A 21,618-nucleotide genomic window follows, 5' to 3' on the forward strand; every position below is an offset into this window, starting at 1 on the left:
GTGGGGTCGCTAAGAGTCGGACACGACTGAGCGACTTCACTTTCACTTTTCACTTTCATGCATTGGAGAAGGAAATGGCAACCCACTCCAGTGTTCTTGCCTGGAGAATCCCAGGGACGGGGGAGCCTGGTGGGCTGCCGTCTATGGGGTCGCACAGAGTCGGACACGACTGAAGAGACTTAGCAGCAGCAGCAGCATACTAGAAAGTGAGGAAAATGCTAACCCACTTCTGGATCATGCACGAAAAGAATAGTTATACTGCCTTAGGTGGAATATAAGAGAAACATGTATCCTTCTAGTGAAAATCAGAGTTCTTTCAAAGTATTTGAGGGCATTCATTTAAAAGGTGGACAGCAAAGGAAAGTTATTTATATTTAACATGAAATTGCATGAAGCAGCAGTCTTCAAATTGATAGGTACATCTCTAGGGGTTCATGAACATATTCTGAGGGCTATGAGACATAGGCACATTTAAGAAATCAATGTATTTTAGATACTCAGTTTTCAAATGTACACTTCCTTAAACTGTTGCATTCAGAACACACAGTGGAGGTACCTATCATGCTAGTCTTCCTTTCTCATCTACTCTTTTACAGTAGCATTTTTTCCAGTTAAAGGAAAATAAAGCATACTTACGTCCAATCCAAATCTAACCATGAAACATTTCTCCAAAATGAAAAAAAAAAAAAACAGCAACTTTGAGGCACATAAAGAATCAATTCAGGCTGTAGGTGTCAGCAAAGCCTCTTTTAATCAAGGGATCATAGATCACACAATGCTTATCATTAAAAGAAGCATTTTCAATACAATTTCACCTTTTTCTTATAACTACTGACATAATAAGTAAAAATATACTTTTGATAAAGTATGCAAAAATAACTATATTTTAATACTTAGAAAGGCATTCATGATCATTGAAAATTTTTAAAAAACAATATCAAGATATTAATATATTCCTATCATACTCAAGGCAAATTGCTCTTATCCTATACAGACAAGTTTACATCCATATGAGAGCAGAATTGAAAATCCAACCAAAACACAGGAAAATTTTTCTGAATTTATAATGTTTTCCTTGGAGAATTTCACAGAAACTAGAGAGAGAAAAAGAAACAAAGTTAGTAGCAAAAGATAACATATTCCATTCAGATAAAGTTTATACCTTTACACTTAAATGAACTATTTTAGAAACATTCTCAAAATGAGATTACATAGATAAATGAAATCTAATTTTACAATTTTAATGTTTATATTTAGAATTTTAGCATTCTTTATTTGGAGGAAATATTTCCATATAAATAATTCAACCCTTCCTAGTTGATGCTTAAATGTAATATATTTTTTTTCTCTCTTGATCATTTTCACAACTAAATTGGTCTTCTGCTTGAATTAATCTATCATAGACATATAGTCAGACCAATAAATTGCTTATTTAGAGTTGTCTTAGAGTTTGAGCACTCAGATTTTTTTATTGAAATATAGCTGATTTACAATAGTATATTACTTTCAGTTGTACATTCTCTGAGATTTGTATCAGAATGAGTCCTGCTCCGAATGGCAGTTCTCGTGCACCATATCTGTGGTTTCCCAAGGTTCATTTTCCTCATGTGCATAGACATCTTTGTCCACAGATAATTTTCTTAGAGCAATTATTTGTTCTCTCATATTTTACAGGACATGCCACATATTAAACAGTGTATGTTTTGAATAAGGGAATCTTCCTTTAGAGAAGTATACAAAATAGGAAACCATTTGATTATAACACTTTATATATCACTTAAACCTATGTTTTTTATTCCACTTCATCACACTATAGTCTGATAAGACAGATTAAGATTCTGAGCCATAAGAGCACATCCTACACAAAGGTGAGCAACGTTAGTTGTAATTATTAATTGCAAAATAGAAAGACTTATGGGGATGATACTATTATAGAAACATCTCTAAATTGATTAAAGTTTTCTTTGTAAATATAACAAAAACTAAGCAAAAGGAAATTGTGTAAGGAGGAAATGTTATGCATCTAGATTAGAATTTTCATTTGAAAATGAATTACTTTGATCAACAGAACAAGATGTAGGAATTTGCTACCATACAGATGATTTGGAGAGAAATTACTATTCAGCCTTTCCCAAAGATTATATAGAAAGGCTGAATTAAAAAATATCAAGCTCAGGAGGAATTACAAAGGGCTTCTAAACCAACTAGTTGTACGCATAGGATTCTTCTACAACACCTTACTATAATTCTTGAAAACTGTCAAGTATTAGGCATCTCAGATGTTGCAACATGTGCTGAATAAGGCAGATACTCCAAACTTTACCTTCCCTGTTCCTCAACCTTTGCTTTCTTCCCCAAAACTCCTACATCTTCTTACATATTGAATTTCCTTTCCTTCTATTCCCATTTCCCATATTTTCAGGTTTGGGCCCAAAAGGAGAGGTAAGCTTATTTCAGGATGTCATCACAATTTAGCCACTCACCAAAGTAAATAACTGATATGTAAACAGGTAGTTATAGAAGGGCAATTTGAGGATGAAGCCTAAGGGATCAATGAAGATTTTGGAATTTGGGGGACAAGGCATAGTACCAATGTCATCTGGTTAGTGAAAGGAAAAAATGAATTTGAACCCCATGGGCTACATCATCAGATCAAGACAAAAATACATTTTAACATGGAAAAACTAACCTCAAGAGAAAATTTTGGTGAAACTGATTTCCAGTTAAGATTGCTATGGTCCTCAACAGCTGCTGGGTTCCTTGTCAGTCATTATGGGCGTGGTATGATCTATGGTTGTTAATAGAAATGTCAACCATATTTAACAACTGTAATTGTTATGTAAATATAATTGCAACTATCACATTTTGAATTAAATGTTTGGAATGAAAGTGTCATTTTTTTTCTCATTACCTACAACAGTCAATCCATGTCCTTATTCATATAAAGGGACATGATAGTATTACTATCTGTTACGATAATAATTTTACTGTCTTTGTTTTTTTCAAAATATTAAAGAATTAAATACAATTTTTATGAGCTTATTTTGTCCTCAAATTCTGAGAAGACTAAGTATTAATACAGTTTGCCAAACTATGTTTTTAACTGTACTGAACTAGCTGTATCAATATTAGCAGCTCAGCTGTAGAATTGAATTTATTAGACTATGTAAGTTTTTTAGGCTATGTAATATAATTAGGTAATTTTCTATCTCTTTTCAGTGTTATAAGATTTCAAACTTAATCAACACAAGTGAAATAATTACATTTCCCCTGTAGATTAAAATATATTTAATCTATGTTATAGAATCAGTCAACAGTTTACTTTTTTTCACATTTATCCATTTAATTTTGGCTGAATAAAGATACTGATATTGGAGACTTCATGTCACTGAAATACACCTAACAAATAATTTCCTTGTTCTAAATCTATCTTTAAATAATTGCCAGTGCATTCAGAACATTTCTAGGAAGTGCATTGTGTCCATTTTCCAAGCATTTTATCTGTGACATCTTGATTTCCTAATGTGTCATTTTGACCCTCAAATTTATGATTTTATGCCAAAAACATAAACTGTTTTTGCCACCATTTATCTATATTTTAACCCTTTTTAATAAAATTAACATCATTTTATAAAGAAATAGCCATAAGCTTTACATGTTTAGAGATGATAAAGCAATTAGTATACTTTGAACTTCACACATCCAAACACTAACTTTATATTAGTAGAGGTGAAGTGAAGTGAAGTCGCTCAGTCATGTCCGACTCTTTGCAACTTTGGACTGTAGCCCACCAGGTTCCTCCATCCATGGGATTCTCCAGGCAAGAGTACTGGAGTGGGTTGCCATTTCCTTCTCCAGGGGATCTTCCTGACCCAGGGATCAAACCTGGGTCTCCCACATTGTAGGCAGACGCTTTAACCTCTGAGCCACCAGGGAAGCCCCATTGGTAGAGGTAGTAGAAATTAAAATGAGAAAAGTAAGTTGGACTTCTTAAAAATAGCCCTAAGAAGTTCAACATCTTGGTGTAATGCATGACTTTTTATTATTTAGGAATCTCTAAATTACTCTGGGTAATCATATTTTATTTCTTTTAACTATCAGACCAAAACTTCAGGCTTCTAGATACTTAGGATGCATTAAATGATGAACACTGACAAAGATGTTTGTTTTCTGGTACTTTCATTCCAGGAAAATGTGGGCAGACTGTAAACTTTTGATAGACATATTTAAATTACACATTAGGTTAGAAATGGTACAGGCCATCAAAACACAAAAAAAGAAAAGAAAGGGAAAAAAAGAAGGCTTAATGTGATCAGTATATTGAGATGTTCAGGAAAAAATGAAGCTGAGGAGGCCTCATTGTGAGAAGGTATAGGACACATAGAAGGCATTTGCTAAATGGCACATGTAATTATCTTTGCTATCAATATATTTATGAAATCAAGAAACAAAATATTTCTGTAAAATTAGTTCTAACACCAGTGTAAATAATATTTACTAAAACAATAGATTTGATCATTTGGACACATTTGAAAGTTTATCATTTTTATTTTGTTATTTCCAAGTTCCAAGAAATATTGTAACACATGCATATGGAGTAGAGTTTGTTTCGTTTTAGAAAAATACTAAAAAGTTATTCCTGTTTACATACCATCCTAACACAGTTTGAATGTAATATTGAATGGCATATTTTGGGCCAAGACCTCAGTTCAGTTCAGTCGCTCAGTCGTGTCCAACTCTTTACGAGCCCGTGAATCGCAGCACGCCAGGCCTCCCTGTCCATCACCAACTCCTGGAGTTTACTCAAACTCACATCCATCAAGTCAGTGATGCCATCCAGCCATCTCATCCTCTGTCGTCACCTTCTCCTCCTGCCCCCAATCTTTCCCAGCATCAGAGTCTTTTCCAATGAGTCAACTCTTTGCATAAGGTGGCCAAAGTACTGGAGTTTCAGCTTTAGCATCATTAGAGTGAAGTAAGCCAGAAAGAAAAACACCAATACAGTATACTAACACATATATATGGAATTTAGAAAGATGGCAATGATGACCCTGTATGCGAGACAGCAAAAGAGACACAGATGTGTAGAGCGGACTTTTGGACTCAGAGGGAGAGGGAGAGGTTGGGATGATTTGGGAGAATGGCATTGAAACATGTATACTATCATGTAAGAAAGAAATCGCCAGTCTATGTCCGATGCTGGATACAGCATGCATGGGGCTAGTGCACGAGGATGACCCAGAGAGATGTTATGGGGAGGGAGGTGGGAGGGGGGTTCATGTTTGGGAACGCATGTACACCCATGGTGGATTCATGTCAATGTATGGCAAAACCAATACAGTATTATAAAGTAAAATAAAGTAAAAAATTTTAAAAATTAAAAAAAAAAAAAAAGAATACCCAGGACTGATCTCCTTCAGAATGGACTGGTTGGATATCCTTGTAGTCCAAGGGACTCTCAAGAGTCTTCTCCAACACCACAGTTCAAAAGCATCAATTCTTCGGCACTCAGCTTTCTTCACAGTCCAACTCTCACATCCATACATGACCACTGGAAAAACCATAGCCTTGACTAGACGGACCTTTGTTGGCAAAGGAATGTCTCTGATTTTGAATATGCTATCTAGGTTGGTCATAACTTTCTTTCCAAGTCACATTTTAATTATGATATCATCAGCTGGGTTTATTTATGCAGTTCAGCTACAACAAAACAGTTAAATGTTTTCCACAGAAAGCTGCCTAGAACTTCAAAAGGTTACTATAGACTATAGTATAATATAAATTGTTTCTCCTTTTTTCCTATTTTTCTTTGCATATCTTCTTATTTTATTTTCCTATACACTCTTTATTGGTTAACATACATACCAAGCTTCAGGTTGTTCATCACTGAATGATAGAATCATTAAAGGATTCTGGTTGATAGGAATAATATGCACTGGAAGGACAAATATACACAACTAACTATTATTTGCACAGTATTAGCACTTTAATTTTAGACCTGTAAGCTCATCCATAATATAAATTGGAAGTTACTGTCTCTGATGTAAAATAATAATAATTGTATGTATATATATATATATGTCAATCCAAGATAATATTTTCATGCTGTCTCTGATGTAAAAAAATTATTAATAATAATTATGTGTGTATATATATATATGTCAATCCAAGATAATATTTTCATGTTTTAAATATATATATTTATTTCCACATCTATTTAAAAATATTGCATCCCTATTAGGTGTAGCACACCCTGAGTTTTATAAGAATGAATATTAATGCTTAACCTGTCAAAGAAAGGGAGAAAGGAGGGAAAGAAGGAAGGAAAAGGAAGGAAGGAAAGGAAGAAGAGGTACATATCAAGGGAGACAGGCTGCCCAAAATTCATTGTTATAGACATTACAACCTTATAATACCTTAAACACCTTAACTGAAGTCCAATGTACTATGAGTGTTTAGAAAGAGTATAAATTACTTTAATGTGAACCAAGCAGGGAGAGTTTTGTGGATGAGGACATACCATGGAACAGTGAATTTAAAGTTTTTTAGCACTTCCACATTTCAGATATATTTCTAGGTCATTTTTTTTTCAAATTTTACTCCCCTTTATAACAACTCTAGGAGTCATCATTACCTTCATCTCCACATTTCAGGAAATAAAATTCACAAAATACAACTCTCCTGGATCACACAGTGTGTTTTCTCTTCTTCAGGAACTACTTACTATTCTATGAGAATATCTTAATGAGACATCACAAAATCACAGCCTGTGTGACAATAGAAAATTGAGACCTCTCTCGATTACTGGTGATGGCTTTTCTAAAGATTTTTAGTCCTCATTCTAAACAATTGTTCCTGGCATCAACTCTGGCAATTGTAGCTAAACTTCTTCATCTTAAATTCTTATTAATATATTGTCTTCTTCTGTCCTCCCTAAGATCATTTACACAAGGTTGTTGAATTTGTCAGAATTTCATCACCACTTATTGATTTTAGAAGAGGACTTCAGTGTAGGGGGAAAGAAAAAATAAAAGCACCAAATGTGAATATTATTATAGTGAGTGAGTAAAGTCACTCAGTCGTGTCCAACTCTTTGTGATCCCATGGACTGTAGCCCACCAGGCTCCTTGGTCCATGGGATTTTCCAGGCATGAATACTGAAGTGGGTTGCCATTTCCTTCTCCAGGGGATCTTCCCAACCTAGGGATCAAACCCAGGTCTCCCGCATTGTAAGCAGATGCTTTACTGTCTAAGCTACCAGGGGTAGCTCAGACGGTACCAGGATATTATTATAACTACCCCTAAATTCTATCAGCCAAACACCAACAGAATCATATAAGACATTGTTTTTCTTGACCTCAACCTGCTGTTGTATTCTGTAATTTGCCACCTTTAAAATCAGAGCTACCCATACTCTGTCATATCTAGTTATATTCAAGTTCCCCATATCCTTGTTTTGAGGTTCCCAATTTTTGGAAGCCAAAAATCAACTATTAGGTAAACTATTTCCACATGTAAAGGATATTATTTTACAGTTCAACAGCTCTTCAACTTAAACTTTGCTAGTCAAGATTTTTCTAAGATTTTGTAAAAATAAACAAGGCTAAACACATTTTTAGGAGTGACAAAAGAATTAAGAAATGTCTGCATTTTATTTTATATCAAAGACAAATTTTCCATCTTGCTTGAGAATGTCAGTATAAGGAGCCTGAGGCTAAACTGAGGTCTATTTTATTCCATACCTCAATTTTTCATTATGTTTCTTTCACATAAAGAGAAGTATATCTCAGTAGTTTTGAAAAGAGGGTCGCAAAGTCAGAGAGGTGAGTAAACTGAAGGTAAGTTTGAGAAGAAGCAATCAGCTATTGAATGAAGTGCAGATTATGTTAAGGAGAGTGTTATAAGATTGATTAGAGAGATAATTCAGTTTAATTCCAAATAGGAATAATTAAAAGTAAGATGTTTGGACACAATTCACCAGGTACCGTATGACTGACAAAGTGAAGACTTGAGAAGATAAAAGAAGCACATACAAGTTCCACAGCCTCATATAGAAGATGGAATTGTATCAGTCATTTCCATATAACGAACCTGAAACAATTACTTATTCATCTGCAGTCTCCTATATAACTGCCTATCCATCCCATTGTCTTACTTCTAACTCTTTTTGCTTTTAACTTTTTATTTTATATTGGAGTACAGAAGATTAACAATGCTGTTACAGTTGCAGGTAGACAGAAAAGGGCTTCCCAGGTGGCTCAGCTGGGAAAGAATCTGCCTGCAATGCAGGAGGCCTGGGTTCAGTCCCTAGGTTGGGCAGATCCCCTGGAGAAGGGAATGGCTACCTACTCCTGTTTTCTGGCCTGGAGAATTCCATGGACAGAAGAATCAGGTAGGCTAGAGATAGGCTTTGCAACCATGGGGTTGCAAAGAGTCAGAGGCAACTGAGCAACTTTCACTTTTCACTTTCACAGACAAAATAGGTATCCATTCTCCCTCAAACTCCCCTCCCATCCAGCCTGCCACAATATTGAGCAGAGTTCCCTGTGCTACGCATTCGGTCTTTGTTTGTTCATTTTAAATATAGCAGTGTGTACATGTTGATTCCAAATTCCCTAACAATCCCTTCCCTTCATCATATCCCCCTGAGTGTTAGTTTCTACTTTTGCATTTTGTATTCTATATGTTGTCTAGACATGAGTTCAGTAGTCACATTTGAGTTTAATACCCATTCTACCTTTGTCTGGGGGCTTTTCTGGTGGCTCAGATGATAAAGAATCTGCCCGCAATGCAGGAGACCTGGGTTCGATCCCTGGATCAGGAACATCCCCTGGAGAAGGAAATGTCTATCCAATCCAATATTCTTGCCTAGAGAATTACATGGACAGAGGAGCCTGGTGGGCTACAGTCCACGAATCTCAGAGTCAGATACAACTGTGCGGATAACACACTTTGACACTGTTTGTCCTAGTGGACTAGAGGATTCAGATTGCCCTTAACTTCCCAATATTTACCCTGACCAGCTGCCCCAAATGTCTTGGATAGAAAATCAAATAACAAACAAAAGAGTGTGCCTTATCTTTAGAAAAGTTTCATTAACCTATTGTGTTTAAATGTTTAGTCAATTTATTTGTTAAATTTCTGACCATGTGCTCTCCTTTTTGCCACAGGTTTTCAGGAAAGCATCCAAGATGACAGTATCTTTGGTTTTTCACTTATGTCTTCTCAGGAGGGCTTCTAGTTTTCCTGAGTTGCTCTGTGTGCCCTATAGGTTCATCATATTACTTGTCCAGTTGCTTTACCTATTTTAACCATAGATTGAACTGGGCTCAGGCAGAGGTATGTATACATGATTTTGCTTATAATTTTAAGTCCTCCTCCTCATGCTCAGGTTCTTTCAGTACACTTATAACACCAAAAATTGGAGATAGAATTGTTTTATTTTATTTCAGCAAAATGTGCACAATCGTACAAATAATTGGGATTACATTTTCTACTTTTTCCTTCCCAGGATTTATGTCAACAATATGGCCTTTATCTTCTCACCATCCAAAATGTTCAGGAAGCCTCTGCCATAGCTACTTTGATAAAAAAAAAAAAACTCCCAACAGAATGAAAATATCAGGATTAGATTAGACAAATCTATTCAGGTATTGCTAAATTATTTTTCTAAGAAAGGATATATATTTTTTCTTTGTTTCCTATGTGAAGAGGGTAGTAATATGGGCCTACTAGTCAACCAAGACACATATGTTTTTGGTCTCTTGGTTTTTGTAAGATTTCCCAATTTAAATTATAAACTAAAGTCTACATTTTTAAAATTAGCTAACTCATAATTTGTGGAGAGTCTGAATTTCCTAAACTTCTATTGGCAACCCAAGTGCATCTGGTAGGTCACAGAGTTTTTTCTAAGTAAAGTATGATCAATGCACAATGCTTTGTATTGTGTGAGTTTATGGATATTATTTCTGTGTACCAAATCAACATCATCTCTGCAATATTTGCCAGATACTAGTCAAATGTGTTTTAAGTGTTAAAGAAGATTCTATATGGGTTAACAACCTATAATCTACTCCGCCTGAACAACATTATTTTATTGCTATATTACATAAATAATTCTATTACTCTAATGATATTATACAAAACTCTGGGCTATTATGCTATTACAGCCAGAATATTCTTCTGAATATTCAACTTAAGGGACATAGTATTAGTATGGGAACATTAAATCTCTACAAGCTATAAATTTTATCAAAGCATTTTTGACTTCTGTTCTTAGGAACTATGTGTTTGTTCATTCATTAAAAATATCATATTAGTTCAATCTCTCTGTGTAGTAATAGATATCTATTGATCAATTGTTAATTTATTTTTTATTACCATCCAAATTATAATTTTCTCAGCTATGAGATAATATAGCCAATAAACTGCACTAGATCCCAAAAAGGTAGAGTTTTATATCATGCCTTACAAATTATAAAAACTCTTGCTGGGTGGTTTATACACATTTGCACTATAATATGACCAAAGAATATTCTCTCTTGGTAATTCTCAGCTTACTAACAAAAATTACCCCTCTCTTCACTGGGGAGACATTTTACTTCAGAATAGCCAGTGGAAAATCATTCATGGACCTAGATATGGACAATATATACCACTAGAGAGCCAAAAGTCTCTATTAAAAAATGAAGATTGTGTGGCACTTGTAGCAGCAGAAGGTAAGAGTATATGATAATAATACATTTTTTAAAAATATGAGTTGCACCAACAAGGCTTCTTTCTAATTATTTGCTCAAATATTTTCCAAAATTTTCAAGGAGCCATAATTAGGTCAACAAAGAAAGGGTTCCTTTATCAAATATGCTTTTGAAATACTACATTCTATAATCTTTCTCTAGTAATTTATAAAAACCTTAGTGACTTAAAGGCTCTGAAAACTCCTACAGTTTAAAAGAAGGCTTTAATGGTCTTTAACCAACACTTTCCATATGTATTTGATCATAGTTCTCTTTTCTCTCCTTACCTGGTAGTATTTTGCACAGTGGTATTTAGTTTGCAAAAATGCAGATTCAGATTTATCAGTTGAGTACTGCAGGGGAAAATGTAGGTAACAATATCAGGACTGTTGGAAAACCACTGATTGTCACACAATTTTTCAGATTTGTTTTATTTAGGATTCTTAAAGTGGAATAACCTTCAGTGCCAAGAAAGGAGGTCCTTCTTGTGTCAAAATGTGTGAGTCTCCAGGAGTTATAATTTCTAATTCAGTCTTCTTGGAATGTGAAGAAAACCCCATCTACTGCTATTACTTTCAGAGTTATAAGGATAAGAACACCTTCCATGGTGAATGCAATATATAAATACTTCTTTTAGTGAGTTCTTTTCAAAGATTTGAGAGGTCTTTTTTTTTTTTTCAGATTAAACACTTCCTGAGTAATGTTTCTTATATGATCAAAAGCCAGAGAATCTTAAAAATAGGTATGATTCCAGAGCACTTCAAGTCTCAAAATAATTAATTATATGAGCATTATTATTGTATAATATGAAGCAAACTAAAAAACTAAAATTCACAGAACATATTATTCATTTCCTATGGGGGATACATTAACTCTGTATCTGATAAACACACCTCCAAGCATGGTGCTAAGAATTAAGATTAAGACCAAAAAAGATTCTTTCTCATGTTACAATGGAAAAGTCAGAAAATAAACAAGTAAATAAAAATGTGCTCTGACTGTGTGTGTGGAAGTCACTTCAGTCATGTCCAACTCTTTGCAACCCTATGGACTGTAGCCCACCAGGTTTCCTTGTCCATGAGATTCTCCAGGCAAAAATACTAGAGTGGGATGCCATGTCCTCCTCCAGGGATCTTCCCAACCCAGGGATCAAACACATGTCTCACGTCTCCTGCATTGACAGGTGGGTTCTTTACCACTCGTGCCACTTGGGAAGCACCAGAATATAAGTAACATGTAGATGTGTATTATCTACATTAGAACTGTCTCAGATGCTAAGCATCCCCTTTACCAATAAATGGAAATCTATCCATAGCCTATGCATCCTGATTTGCTACTATGCATCAAATATTAATGATTGACACATCATAAAGCTACTGATTATTTGGTTTATTAGGAAAGTTAACTGAGATAATTTCTATCCATGTGTGAGTAAGGTTTATATTATGAACATCTTCAAATTTCTACTTTTAAGTAGGTCTCTGAATTCCTTTTGGAGATAGTGATTTTTCTCTACTGTATGTAGTCTTCATGTGAGGGTGTGTGCACACACCTAATTTCTCATGATGGAAGTGCAAAGAACCATATCCTAGTTCTCTGTGCTTTGTTATGGGCAACATGACCCAGGCTTGACAATGAGAACTTCTCTCCTGGAATCATAAATCTTTATTGAGTAATTCCAAGTGAAGATAAGATGTTAGATATTATGGCCCAGCTATTGTGTAGGTTTAGACTATTCTAGCTAGTTTCCCTTGCTATTCTGTTGTATACCATTCAGAGCTATCTTTCAAATTCTCCTTCTGAATCCTCCTTTCCAACAACCTTTTGCTTAAGATAGTCAGAGCTTGTTTCAAGGATTTGTAATCAAGAACCAAAAACGTGCGGTGTTTGAAAAGTCCTTGACTCCTTAGTTCTAGTACAAAAATAGAGAATTTAGATGGAAAGAAAGAAAGGATGACCATGAGCCTGGAAATGGTGAAATTTCAGATTAGGCACTTATCTATATTTTCTCTGACCACATAGTTGATATTTACCAATACCACCAAGAACTGAATAATGTTATGTTGCTCCAGGCCCTCCCATGGCACTACACCCCCTACAAATGCACACAATCCAATCCCTTTCCTCCTGGCCACCAAATTCTATCTATCTTATGTCTCTTTACTTGCATAATTCTAAAATCTTCTAAGTTACTAAGTCTGAAACAAAAGCAAAGTTTATTGAGAAAATCAATATGGAAATCAATATGGAAAATCAATCAGTATGGAAAATCAATTTATATCTTGATAGGGGTAATTAGAGGCTTCCCTGGTGGCTCAGACAGTGAAGAATGTGTGCGCAATTTGAGAGAATCTGTGTGCAATTTGAGAGACCCTGGTTCGATCTCTGGGTTGGGAAGACCTCTTGGAGAAAGGAATGGCTACCCACTACAGTATTCTTGTCTGAAGAATCCCATGGAGAGAGGAGCCTGGAGGGCTACAGTCCATGGGGTCACGAAGAGTCAGACATGACTTAGGGACTAACATAATGGTAATTAGGTGAAACAAACTGTCTTTACCAAAATTTAGGATTTAAAATAGATGAAGCTATGATTTTGGGTAAAACACCCATTATTATATCACCTAATCATATCTACATAGGAATTCTCTGTTATATGTCTTTTGTTTATTTCATAAGTTTTGGAGTCTTACATATTTTTGGTAATAGTAAAAATATATATATTTGTATGCCTTTTCATTTAGAATATTAGAAGAAAGAGAATAGCATCACAAAATTAAGCAAAGTAACTGAAAGTGATGAAGAAACTAAGGACTTTGAGTTAATCTAAACTTATTGTGAAGTAAGAGTAAAATCCACAACTAAGGAAGAAAAAAATATATAATTTCTTTTCACAAATGTACATTCATAATTCACTTTATATATTTTTATTTCCCTTTGTGTATTTCTCCCCTTCTTTTCTTTCATTGCTTCTTTCTACCCTTCATTTTAGAAATTTTCTTTTCTTATTACTGTTAATATTGGTCTTCAAAATGACAAACCTAATGGGCACGTGGTCTCAAAACCTTGAACTTTAACTGACTGAAATATGATATAATTATCAGTAAAACTGAAAGTCTTGATTTACTACTTTTTGAAAAGTTTTGATAACTTGTTTGGTATAAAGTGCTTTCATATTTAAAAATCTTATTAAATTGTCATACTTACCATATTGGTTGCAAGATGCCAAGAGAGTAACAATTTCTTATTGTTTTAAAACCCCTTTACAAAAGTTATTGATTTAAGGCTGTAATGTCAATAATACTCCAAAACATTTAGGGAAATTATGTTTATGACAATTTTCATTCTGCAATGTAAATATACTTTAATCAGTGAAAAAGAGCATTGACTTTCCATTCAGTCGATGCCTTCATTCTTGTGTTTGGCTTTCTTGTTCGTTATTTTTCTCTTTATTATTTTTTTTTTCCAGAATCATTCACCAGAGAAAAGCTTGACTTCTTTTCTGATGGTTTCCTTGATATTCATCTCCTTCCTCATTTCCTTCTTTCCCAAAATCAACATCTCCAAACAAAATCTGCCAACTGAGCTTGATTAAAATATTTCCATAAATGAACACTGAAATATTGTAAAATGTCAGGACCTAAATTTCAGAAATTTTTAAGGGTCTGTGATTTAAGGTAAAGAAATAGCCTGCCACAGTTTCAAAGATACCAGCAGGAGACTGCAAATACTGAACATAAGACAAAAGATTTATTGGACACAGGCAACCACAGGAGAGTATAGGCATTTGCACTAGTTTCCCCAATTCTTACAGTGCTGTCTGAAGAGGGCCAGGTGATAATCTGTATGCACAGTGGGTTGTACTAGGGGAAAGAATTCTAAATGTAAGGAACTCAGTTTTTTATAATGAACAGCCGGCTTACCTGAGTTTTACCTTGCAAAGAACCATGATCTTTGTTATAAATGGACAGAAAACATATCCTTTGCTCTTAATAGTGACACTATCTCTCTCTAGTATGCTTATTTAAAAAAAAAAACAACAACAACAACTTTGGAAAAATGGTCCAAAACAAAGACAGTCAATGATTCTACCTGCAGGACATGAGGAAAAGCAAAATTGCTGGACTGTTTCTCAATATACAGTGAAGGTCCAGCATGGGTATCCAATGCTTCTGTGAAGACAGATTCTATTGCTGTTCAGCTGCTCAGTTGTGTCCGACTCTTTGTGACCCCATGGACTGCAGGACACCAGGCTTCCCCATCCTTCACCATCTCTTGGAGTTTGCTCAAACTCATGTGCACCCAACCATCTCATCCTCTGTCATCCCCTTCTCCTCCTACCTTCAATCTTTCCCAGCATCAGGGCATTTGTAATGTTCCCTCATTTTTAAACTAGTTTTTATTTTTAACTTCATATATTCTCTTTCAAAATTAATTCTGGATTTTAATATTGATTTGTAAGAAATTTATAGAAACAGTTGCTTGTTAGGCATATAACACAAGTTCCCAACATTTCTTTTCCAATATAAACTGGTAAAAGAAATAAAAGTTGTTATAAAGCAACAGTAATGCTTCTTGTTTGTTTGAAAAGAAGAGGAATGGAAGCATGGAAAAACCATTGCCCTTATATCTGTAGAATATATAAGGTAAAGATTATATCCTGCATTACCCTCTCTCTAAAATGGGAGCTTGATATTAAAATAAGCCTTTATAAAGCAAGTAATATGCTTAAAAAAGATAAATTTAAGATAAAGATTCATGTATAACATAAATTACAAATGAACAATTTAAATTACACCTTGCCAAAAATTATGTGATGCTTTATTGAATTTAAATACTGTACTACAGAAATTTGTTGGTTGTCAACAAATTTTACAACTTTATAAGTTAAAAAAGCCCCAATATTCTAATTAAATTAAATAAAGTAGGTACTGTTCAGACTGACTATTTCATTGTTTTGAAGAACTCTAGTAAACTGTACAACCTACCTGACCGAGACAAGCGCATTTTTAAGAACCTGCATTTGACATACCACAGAAGAGCCATTGTTTTCTAGATGATGAATACTTCCTTACCTTGAGTGACCTGTCAGTATTGTCCAGGATGATGCAATAGCTTTAAAGTCAATTAAATGTCCTTGACCTTTGTCTCTAATGTCTCCTTAAACAAAGATAGAGCTGACTATTTTGACTTCCTGTTTTGTCTTAAAAGTTAGTAATTCAGAAGTAAATGTAAAGACTGAAACCAGAGAAAATAGTGTATATAAAGCCAGGATCAAAACTGGATGTGAGGCTAATGATATTCCTTTTGAAGGCTTTGATGGTCAGGATTTTCTCCTTGGATTTTGGGAAAAAATAACACTGCAGAAATATGCGTTACAACAAATTCCATTTATTATGTCTACACAATGAATAAAAGGATATAAAACTATGATAACTATTTTGCTTTCAGTGATAATAAATATAGAAAAAAGAAACGCCATACAGTAAAAATTTAATTTATTTGATTATCTAGAGGTTGAGTACTTCTCAATATCAAACCCATCATAACATTAAAAGGAAAATAACATTTGTGAAAATATGTCCAGAAAAGTAATGACTGGCAAGATAAATATATTAATGATTGAATAAAATTTGCAAAAAGATAAAAGCATTTCTCAAGAAAAAGGCAAAAGATACAGAATCAAGATGCAACTTAATATTAAATAATAATTTTTTTGTTCATCATTTAATGAAATTAACAAAGATATAAAACTCCCAAGTCAGATAAAGAGTATTTGGCATAAAGCTAATGGTCAAACAAGTACTTTCAAACATTAAGTATGCCTTCATAAATTGAAAATACCAGTTGTGAAAGGTATTTGGAAATCTGAACCAAAGATCAGAAATGTTTATACACACTTTCATGAATTTCCAATTGCTCTTCACAATTACATGCAAAAGACATTGCTAGATGGTATCCAATAAAATCCATGTACATGTGTACACGTTACAGCCATATGTAAAAGGCAAAAAACAAAACCAAACTCTGAAAATAAAAAAATTACTTTTAAATGGTGGCTAAATACATTGTTATGTATCTAAAATATGGAAAATTGTGGCTCATAGAAACTGAAAAGAGCCCCAGGGAATAAAAAAGACGATATTCTATCAGGATATATTTCAACCGAAGGAATATACATTTACCTCTCTTACATTTTGAATTTTAAAGAACAGGATCCATTGCTAAAAATTTCTTAAATATTACTAATCTATAAAAATGCCACTGGGAAGTCCTTGGCTAAGAGGAGACTCTGCCTTGGGCCCGCCAGTGCAATAAACTGCACTCCACTATCTGCATTGTCCTTCTGAGTGAGTTTGTTTCCCAGATTGCATGGCTACAACATTTGGTGCATGGGCCGGGAAACTCCTCACTTTGAGGAGACAAGTCCCATTTGGGACTACACAGAGGCCTTGCGGCTCGAATCTTCTAGAGGGGGGAAGGCACCTCGCCCTTCTGGATGGATTCTGCTTCTCAGTGCCCAGACCTTTCATGTTAGCAGGTAATGGACGGCAGCAGGGGAACTGAGTGCTCAGGTGAGGAGGAATCCACCCGGCAGGAATGGAAGAGGGGGCCTGATCACCCCCCTGGGAGGGACTAGAAGGATGGGGACCCACAGGAGCCTGGAATAGGCAGGTGGCAACGATTGCTTGGTACACAGCTTGATGAGCATGTTAGGGCTTAGGAAGGAAATTTGTGAAGGTCATTTAGGAGGTGGTGTCCATGCCATCTTAGGGAAAATTATTACCAAGAAATTGCCAGGACATTTTTAGGAGAAGAAACTTGGTTTTTGTGTGCTCATATTCTGCCCTCCCCACGGAGGTGTCCCATCTGCTATGAAATTTTTGACTCCCCTCAGAATTGTCAGGCTAGAAGGAGGGGGATACATAAATGAGTACGAATTGGCTTTTCCAGAGATGGCCTGGGAGGTGGGATATTTAACCCATCTAAATCTGCACCTGATCAAGCCCACCAAGGCAGAATGGACTTTAAAAGTTAAGGGAGAAACAGTCTTGATCACGTGGTGTTCTGGTTTGGCTGTGCTGACCGGCAGGTGAAGACACGCCCATCCCCCCTTCTCCCGCTGGGATCTGGCAGGTAAGGCTCTTCTCACCCCAATTAGGAAGGAGGCAGAATGGCAATTTAAGTGTCATTGAGTGGAAATATCAGAAGTACATAAGGTACTGAGAACTTTGTAGACAGAACGAAAAGGAAAAGCAGAAGAAGGTACAAGAAGGTAAGCAAGATAGGGGGAGTGAATCTAACGTATGTATTGGAGTGCATGATTAAAAATTTAAAGGGATTTGGAGGAGACTATGGGGTGAAGATGAAGCCTCACCGCCTCCACAGACTCTGTGAGGTTGAATGGCCCCCTATGGGAGTAGGATGGCCATCAGAGAACACCATGAACTTAAAAATAGTAGAAGCAGTCTATACAGTAGTCACAGGAGAGCCAGGACACCTGGATCAATATCTATATATTGACTCATGGCTAGGGCTAGCTCAAGACCTTCCTACTTGGACAAGGTTCTGTATCCAGAAGGGAAAGGGAAAAATATTAATGGCACAAAAACTGACTGATGATAAAAAAGGAAATTCTACAGGATTTGAACGGGGATGACCTGACACCTCCCCCATACTGGATAATGACACGCTTGCCTCCCAGTGCTCCACCAGGACCGGAGGTCGCCCTTAATGCCCAATCCAGGGCCAGGTGAAGTTCCTGCAGCAGCGACTGCTCTTCCACCAGCTCTCCCAGAGTTTGTAAAGCCGCCGTTTCAGCAGGCTCCAATCCCAACACTCCCAGGATTCCGCCTCAGCTGGACCTCCTAGATTGTATCCACCTCTCCTGGTGAGTACTGATGGGGAGGGGGAAGAAAACACAGCAATTAGCCAGAGGCTACGTTCTCTGCCAAGGAACAGGGGGAAGAACCCCACTACAGATTGTCGGGAGCCGCGTTAGGCATTACTGACAAAATGGAGGCACCGCCCTAAATCCCCTCCCTTTGTTCCTTAGGCACAGACCCAGAATGAAGGAGTTAGGCTTTGTGATTCTGACTTGTTTTTTCCTTTCCTTAGCTGAGTTGACTGAAGAGAATATTAAGGTGCTTATTATTTTTGAGAGGAGCATGAGAAGGCATAAAGCCTTCTGCAGCTGTGCTCAAAGAATAATTCATGAAGTTAATCACTGACACTTGTTCAAGGACTTTTGCAAAAGAGTGTTCCAGGGTGAGCACAGAGGCCGCAGCTTGAGACCATGGGAGGGATTCCTATCTGAAGCCTATTTGTGAGGAAAGTGTTTATGGTAAAGGAGTTTGCTGAATTTAGGGTTTAGGAATAATTAAAATAGTTAGAAGCTAAAGATTTAAGGGATGCTGTAATGTTAGCATATTATACTATAGCTTATAGAGATTAGGGACTTTAGAGATATTTATAGCTAGAAGCCCTTTCTTAGAAATATTGAGCTGAGGATACTAGGGGCAAACAGGACTTAGAAAGATAAGAATTAAACTGAGGAATGTGGTGTGCAGCCCAAACATTAGCGTGAGATACAGTGTATTCACAAGGACACATGAGAAAAAGTAGATAAGAGAATCGCTGACGAAGGAACTCCTTTTGAGGGACAACAATGATTTTTGGAGAAAAATAAACCTGGGTCTCTGGGAACAAAAGATATCAAACCTCTGACCTAATGCTTTTGTAAAAGTATAAAAGAAAATCATAAGCTTGAAATAAACAGGCAGTTCAAAGAAAAACTGAGAGACTGCCTCAGTTTCTTTCACCGACACCGGCTGAATCCCTGGCTACTGGAGCTAGACTTTGGCAACAGATGTCCCTCAGAGATGGGGATGCCCCTCCAGCTCAGGATACATGGGGCACTACCATCAGCCCCCTGTAACCTAGTATTACCAGCAATTTTCCTCTACGGATATATTAAACTGGCAGAGACATGCTCCACAGTACTTGGGGGAGCCACAAACCATAATTAGGCTAATGGAGACTATTTTTAGAACCCACCACCCTACATAGGATGACATAATCCAACTACTAGTCTCCCTTTTCAGCGCTGAGGAAAGACACAAGATCCTAACTGAGACCAGAAAATGGCTAAGAGAAATGGCAGTGGGTTTGAGGGTACTGCAAACCGGCAGTGGTGGGCAGAACTAGCCATCCCCGATGAGAGGCCCAATGGGAACTGTAACACAGAGGAAGGGAGGGGCCACCTGGAGAGATATCGGGCGGCTATTTCACAGGGTCTCAAGATGGCCTGAAAAGCTATGAGTATCACAAAACCCTCTGAAGTGATTCAAAGGGAAAGCGAATCACCCTCTGAGTTCTGCGAAAGACTGTGTGAGGCCTATAGACTTTATACACCAATAGACCCAGCCAGAGGCTGCTGGGTCTCAGATGGTGATAAATGCAGCCTTTGTGTCTCTAGCCTACCCTGAAAATGTCAGATGGGGGGACACCAAGTGACTCATGAATTTTATACATCTTTGAATGACCAGTACCTTTGTTAGGAAGAGACTTGCTGCCTAAATTGGCGGCACAAGTGACCTTTTCCCCCACGAAAGACTCATTGTTCGAGTGGGCTCAACCACCTATTTACTCTTCCTCTCAGTAACCCCTCAAGATGAATGGAGGTTGCACAACCTCTGGGAAAGGAAACTGGAAGGGCTAAACAGTCAAGAGAGAGAGTTAACTCAATAATTCCCTGAGGTCTGGGCAGAAGACAACCCTCCCCCAGGCTTGCAAAACAAGTCCCACTGGTAATAGAACTCAAACCCAGTACAATGACGTCAGCCAGCGCCTTGGGCCTGCCAGACCTTGCTAAGCCCAACTCTTCATGTGACTGAAAAGGACAAGGTAGCTATGGGAGTGTTGTCCCAGACTATGGAGACACGGGGCAGACCAGTGACTTATCTCTAATTAGCTGGACAATGTTGCCACAGGGTGGCTGGGATGCTTACGGGCAGTTGCTGCGGTTGCCTTACTGGTCCGGGAGGCAACCAAGCTGACTTTGGGCCAAGATTTGTTCATAAAAGTCCCTCATGAGGTCAACACTCTCCTGCAAGGGGACCCCCATAAATGGGTGTCAACATCCTGGATTACTCAATACCAGGGACTGTTATGTGAGAACCCCCATGTTACTACTGAGCCTTGTCAGGCCTTGAATCTGGCCACTCTCTTTCTTGTGGGGAAAGGTGGGCCCTCACATGATTGCAAGGAAATATGCCCGCAGACCTGACTTGAGAGACCTGCCAGTCCCGGACCCAGAATTGGTCCTGTACACCAATGGCACCAGCCTGGTGAAACAAGGACAACGACTGTCGAGATATGCAGTAGTCACAGAAGAAACTATCGTTGAGGCTCGCTCTCTGCCATCACACTGGTCTGCTCAACAGGCCGAACTATATGCTCTAATCCGGGCCTTCCAGCTGTCAAACGGTAAGAAGACAAACACTTACCCAGACTCCAGGCATGCTTTTGCCACACTACAGGGCTCTGTATAAGGAGAGAGGCCTTTGACAGCTAGTGAAAAAGATATTAAAAATAAGGAAGAAATTAAGACCCTATTAGATGCTGCCTGGGAACCAGAAAGGGTTGCAGTCATACACTACTGAGGACATCAAAAAGAGGATACCTGCCAGGCTCAGGGAACAGACTGGCAGATAAGACCACTAAACAAGCAGCCGAGGGCTTGGGGGTGACAAGTGAAGCCCCTATTAAAGCTCTTATATTGGCGGAGCTATTGAGCTAATGCTAGACTCTCCAAAATACACCAAAGCCCAAAACCAACTAGCCAAAGCAGAAGGTGAAGGTAAAGTCGCTCAGTCGTGTCCGA

The 21,618-nt window shown here is 37.1% G+C and overlaps 1 long non-coding RNA gene across 1 annotated transcript in view; it reads left to right on the forward strand.

Annotated features, from left to right (window-relative positions):
• The window catches only part of LOC120862210, a 21,898-nt gene extending 3,043 nt beyond the window's left edge, over positions 1 to 18,855 (forward strand). The window contains exons 3-4 of the long non-coding RNA XR_005720714.1: positions 9,453 to 9,458; positions 18,716 to 18,855. This is a non-coding gene — a long non-coding RNA (uncharacterized LOC120862210). The remainder of the gene's footprint in view (positions 1 to 9,452; positions 9,459 to 18,715) is intronic.
• The last annotated feature ends 2,763 nt before the right edge of the window (positions 18,856 to 21,618 follow it).

The sequence above is a fragment of the Oryx dammah genome, unplaced genomic scaffold (genome assembly GCF_014754425.2).
Source record: "Oryx dammah isolate SB20612 unplaced genomic scaffold, SCBI_Odam_1.1 HiC_scaffold_3, whole genome shotgun sequence".
NCBI classification, from domain to species: domain Eukaryota; kingdom Metazoa; phylum Chordata; class Mammalia; order Artiodactyla; family Bovidae; genus Oryx; species Oryx dammah.